Source organism: Oryx dammah, unplaced genomic scaffold (genome assembly GCF_014754425.2).
Source record: "Oryx dammah isolate SB20612 unplaced genomic scaffold, SCBI_Odam_1.1 HiC_scaffold_23, whole genome shotgun sequence".
Taxonomy (NCBI): Eukaryota; Metazoa; Chordata; class Mammalia; order Artiodactyla; family Bovidae; genus Oryx; species Oryx dammah.
This window is the reverse complement of record NW_024070207.1, coordinates 78,598,966-78,604,804: the sequence shown is the minus strand read 5'-3', so window position 1 is coordinate 78,604,804 and position 5,839 is coordinate 78,598,966. Positions and strand designations below refer to the sequence as shown.

Sequence of the window (5,839 nt, the reverse complement as noted above, 5' to 3'; positions counted from 1 at the left end):
TTTATAACTGAAAAATACAAATTGTGGAGAAATTGAACCTCTTCTGGGTATTTATCCACATTAAATGTGTAAATTGTATCTCAATAAAACTATGACCAAAAAAGAAAAATACAATAACTGACTTAAAAAAGAAAAATAAAACAACTCAAGGGGCTTTCACCGTTGCTGCTGCGGAGCAGAGCTGAGCCCATCAGATCAAGGAGCACGGTAACCGGGCTGGCTGGGTCTAAGGGTCGCTCTGTGGGCTGCTCAGCCGGCTGGTGCTTTTTTATCAGGCCAAGCTGTGTACCATGGCGGGGAAATTTAGGCAGAGCTCACACTATTTGCAATGGATTTTGGATAAACAAGATCTGCTGAAGGAACATCAAAAGGAGTTAAAGTTTCTCTCAGTAGAAGAGTTAAAAATTACAGATATTTTTTACAAATGTTATCCAAGCATTAGGTGAACATCTTAAATTAAGACAAGTTATTGCCACTGCTACGGTCTATTTCAAGAGATTCTATGTAAGGTATTCTCTGAAAAGTATGGATCCTGTATTAATGGCTCCTACCTATGTGCTTTTGGCATCCAAAGTAGAGGAATTTGGAGTAGTCTCAAACACAAGATTGATTTCTGCTGCTACTTCTGTTTTGAAAACTAGATTTTCATATGCTTTTCCAAAGGAATTTCCTTATAAGATGAACCATATATTAGAATGTGAATTCTGTCTTTTAGAATTAATGGATTGTTGTTTGATAGTGTATCATCTTTATAGACCTTTGCTCCCGTATGTGCAGGACATGGGCCAAGAAGACATTTTGCTTCGCCTTGCATGGAGGATAGTGAACAATACCTACAGACGGGATCTTTGCCTTCTGTATCCTCCTTTCATGATAGCTTTAGCTTGCCAGCATGTAGCCTGTGTTCTACAGCAGAAAGATGCCAGACAGTGGCTTGCTAAGCTTTCTGTGGATATGGAGAAGATTTTGGAAATAATCAGGGTTATTTTAAAACTGAGCAGTGTAAAAATTTTGATGAGAGAAAAGAGATGGCAACTATTCTTAGTAAGATACTGAAACCAAAAACTCCCCCAAACAGTGAAGGAGAACAGGGTCCAAATGGAAGTCAGAACTCTAGCTACAGCCAATCTTAAAACATTCTGAAGAATTTCATAGTGGACCAGTTGGAAATAAACCACTGGACAGATTTCAGTGGTTTCAATGGAACACAAATGAATAGCTTGTTTCTGTCAAGCATGTTGGGAAGTTATTTTATTTTGGCAAAATGTTTTTCTTACCTAATTTGATTCTAGTACATAATTGATTAAAATCTATTGTTTATGAAAGTTTGGAAAGGTTCTAAGGGGACCTACAGAGAGACATACATAGACTTTTGAAAATTAATAGCTTCTGATTAGTAAAATTTTTCTTAATTTGGATAATAGAGATCGTAGCTTTTTGTTAAGCCAGAAAATATGAAGCATAATTTGTTTAAATTTTGAAATGCTGGGCAAACATTTTTAAAAATTGCATTTAATTCAGTTAATCAGGAATTTTGAAAGCTAATTGGAGAAAAACTGTAATATGGTTGAAATTTGATAACATTTTAATGTTATTTTTACTGTGGAGTTTTTTATGTGATATACAAACCCTAGTTTATTTTTGTGTCTTAATGTGGACTTACAGGGCTTACCTGATAGTTCAGTTGGTAAAGAATCTGCCTGCAATGCAGGAGACACCAGTTCGATTCCTGGGTTGGGAACAGATTTACTACCGGAATCCTGAGCCAGGAACACAATCAGGTTTCAGGCCAGTTAGATACTGGCTGTTTTTAATTCTCATCTGAGTGTAGGACTTCAGACTAAATGTTACATCAGTGGGACCTTGCTGCCTGTAGAAGTTATTAAATTACATGATTGTTTTCTTCAGACTTGAAGGAGAGTGATAAATAAAATTTGGAGTCATAGGATATTGATATACAATTTTAAGGATTAAAGTTTTTCATAAATCAACTGTGAAAATGGATTATTAAATTAAATGTTGACTTCCTAGTATAAAACTGCAAGAATAAAAGTAAATTCTCCAGCTTAAAAAAGAAAAAACAATGGATGGGGTAAAAAACAGAATAGAGAAGACAGAAGAAAGAATCAGTGAACCCAAAAATAGAACAATAGAAAATACCCAGTCTGAAAATAGGGAAAAAATAGATTAAAAACAATGAGTAGAGCCTCAGGAACTAATAGAACTCCAACATTTGTGTCATCAAAGTCCTGGAAGGAGAGGTGAAAGAGGGAAGCTCTGAAAAACTAAACACAAAAATTATTGAAAGCACAGAGAGAGAAACAATACTTTATATACATGGGGAAACAATTTGAATGGCAGTGAATCTCATCAGAAAACATGGGGACCAGAATGAATTGGCATAGCATTTTTAAAGTGATGAAGTAAAAGAAATCTCAACCAAGAAGTCTTTAACCAGCAAAAAATATCCTTTAGGAATAAAAGGGAAATTGAGACATTTTCGGATGAAAAAAAATCTAAGAAAATTTGTAACCAGCAGACCTGTTTTGAAAATATGGCTAAAGGAAATCCTTGTAACACAAAAGTAATGATTAAAAAAAAGAAATCTTGGAGCACAGGAATGGAAGTCAGAACAACTGAAGGAATAAAAACAGGATAAATAAAATAGATTTGACATCTTTTGAGTTTTCTAAATCATGTTTGAAGCAAAAATTATAACATTGTTTGATGTGGTTTTCTATATGTGTAGAGGAAACACTTAATATTGTAAAAGGAGTAGTATAAAGAAATAAATGGAGATAAGGACTTTACATTTTACTATACTGGCAAAGTAGGGGAAAAGCATGGTACATACACACAATGGAATATTATTTAGCCATAAAAAGGAATAAAATACAAATAAATATTAAAACATGGATGAATGAACCTTGGAAACATGATAAGTGAAATAAACTAGATACAAAAGGTCACATATCACATGTTTCCATTTATATGAACTGTCTAGAATATGCATCTCTATAGAAACAGGAAATAAATTTGTGCTTGCTTAGGGCTGGAGTGGCCTGAAGACTGGGCGCAACAGTTCAATTTGGGGTGTTGAAAATTAGATTGTAGTGATGTTGCACAACTCTATGAATATACTAAAAACCATTGAATTGTACACTTCAAATGTATGGATTTTATGGCATGTGAATTATATCTCAGAAAGGCTGTTTCTAAAAACATTGTGAACTTAAGTGTAAAACATAACACTACACAACTTTTAGAATAAAACACAAGAAAAATTCTTTGGGAGCTAGGCTTGTGAAGACGTACATCAAAAGCATAATCCAAAAAGAAAAATAATCAATAACTTGAACTTCAAAAATTAAAAACTTTTGCTCCGTGGAAGACTCCATTAAGAGCACAAAAAGAGAGATGGAGAAAATATTTGCAAACCATATAAATTACAAAGGATTTGTATCAAGAATGTCTAAAGAACTCTGAAAACTGAAAAGTTGGAAAAAAAATATCTAATTAGAAAATGAGCAAAGGATGTGAAAAGACATTTCACCAGAGAGGATATATGAATGAGAAACAAGCACCGGACAAAATGTTCCACATCTTCAGCTATCAGGGAAATGCAAACCAAAGCCACAATGAGATTAACAGACAACTATTAGAATGGCTAAAATTTTTTTTAATAGTGACAACACCAAATGCTGGCTTCCTTGGTAGCTCAGATGGTAAAGAGTCTGCCTGCAATGCAGGAGGCCCAGGTTTGATGCCTGTGTCGGGAAGATCCCCTGGAGAAGGAAATGGCAACCCACTCCAGTATTCTTGCCTGGAGAATCCCATGGACGGAGGAACCTGACAGACTTGGCGGGCTACAGTCCATGGGGTCGCAAAGAGTCGGACACGACTGACCAGCTAACACTTTCACTTCCAGCACCAAATGCTAGAGAGGGTGCAGATAAACTGGGTCATTCATATATTGCTGGTGGGACTATGAAATGATACAGCCACTCTGGAAACACAGTTTGGCAGTTTCTTAAATAAGTTGAACATATACTACCATGCAATCCAACAATTGTATCCCTGGACATTTATCCTAGAGTCATGAAAACTTAAATCTACACAAAAACCTGTATGCAATTGCTCACAGCAGCCTTATTGGTTATAGACAAAAATAGGAAACAACCTAAATGTCCCTCAATAGGTGAATGAATGTTGTTTTTGTTGTCCAGTTACTAGCTCGTGTCTGACTCTTTGCTACCCCATGGACTGCAGCACACCAGGCTCCTCTGTCCTCACGATCTCCCTGAGTTTGCTCAGATTCATGTCCATTGAGTCAGCGATGCTATCTAACCATCTCATCCTCTGCCACCCACTTCTGCTTTTGCCTTCAATCTTTCCTAGCATCAGAGTCTTTTCCAGTGAGTTGACTCTTCCCATCAGGTGGCCAAAGTACTAGATCTTCAGTTTCAGCAACAGTCCTCCCAATGAATATTCAAGGTTAATTTCCTTTAGGATTGACTGGTTTGATCTCCTTGTTGTCCAAGGGACTCTATGAGTCTTCTCCAGCACCACAGTTCGAAAGCATCAACTCTTCAGTGCTCAGCCTTCTTTAGGGTCCAACTCACACATCCATAAATGTCTACTGGGAAAACCATAGCCTTGACTAGATGGACCTTTGTCAACAAAGTGGTGTCTCTGGTTTTTAATATGTTGTCTAGGTTTCTCATAGCTTTTCTTCCAAGGAGCAAGTGTCTTAATTTCATGGCTGCAGTCACCATCTGCAGTGATTTTGGAGCCCAAGAAAATAAAATCTGTCACTGCTTCCACTTTTCCCCCTTCTATTTTCCATGAAATGATGGGACCAGATGCCATGATCTTATTTTTCTGAAAACTTTTTTCTGAAAAAGTGAAGGGTTAACACACTGTAATACATCCAGACCAGAGAATATTACTCAACAACAAAAGAAAGGAAGTATTGATACCAGCAACTACTTGGATGGATCTCAAGGACATTACATTGAGTATATAATTCCATTTATAAGACATTCTCAAAATGAAAAAAAAATTATAGAAATGGAAAACAGTTTAGTGGTTGCCAGGAGTAAACAGATACTAGGGAGAGAGGTGGATGCAACTGGGAAAGGGTGACATGAGGCAGATAATTTCAACAAGAGGATATTTCTGTATCCTGGTTGTAGTAGAGGTTATTGAATCTGCACATGTAATAAAATAGCATAGAACTATATACACACATCATAGTGATGTCAGTTTCCTCTGTTTGATATCATACTATAGTTACATAAGGTTTAACCATTGCAGGAAACTGGATGAATGTGCACAAGACCTCTCTGTGCTATTTTTGAAAATTCTAGTAAATCTACAATTGTTTTAACATTTAAAAAATTTAACAAAGACAAAATACATTTCTAGAGAAAGAGAGACCAAGAGAATTCTTTGCTGGGTGATCTGGCTCACAAGAAATCATAAAAGAAGTTTTAGAATTTTATTTTTATACTTTATTATTTTGAGGCCATGTTGTTGAGTACATACAGGCCCTGGATTATAATTTTCTGGTTAATTGTTCATGTTCTGTTATATAGATGTACCTTAATTAGACCCATCCTCCACTGATGGGCACTTAGGTTGTTTCTAATATTTCTCTAATACACACAATGCTGCTATGCATGTTTTGACTATATTTAAATACATAATAGTGCTAATATATCTGTGAGATAAATTCCTAGAATTGGAATTGCTGGGTCAAAGAGTTACATGTGCTTTAAAGTTGTTAAAGATGTTCTAAATGAAAAAGTTCTGGAGATGGATAGTGGTGATGGTTGTA

At 35.8% G+C, this 5,839-nt stretch overlaps 1 pseudogene; it reads left to right on the top strand.

Annotated features, from left to right (window-relative positions):
• The first annotated feature begins 259 nt into the window (after nt 1-259).
• Nucleotides 260-1,166, top strand: LOC120882076 (annotated as a pseudogene).
• The last annotated feature ends 4,673 nt before the right edge of the window (nt 1,167-5,839 follow it).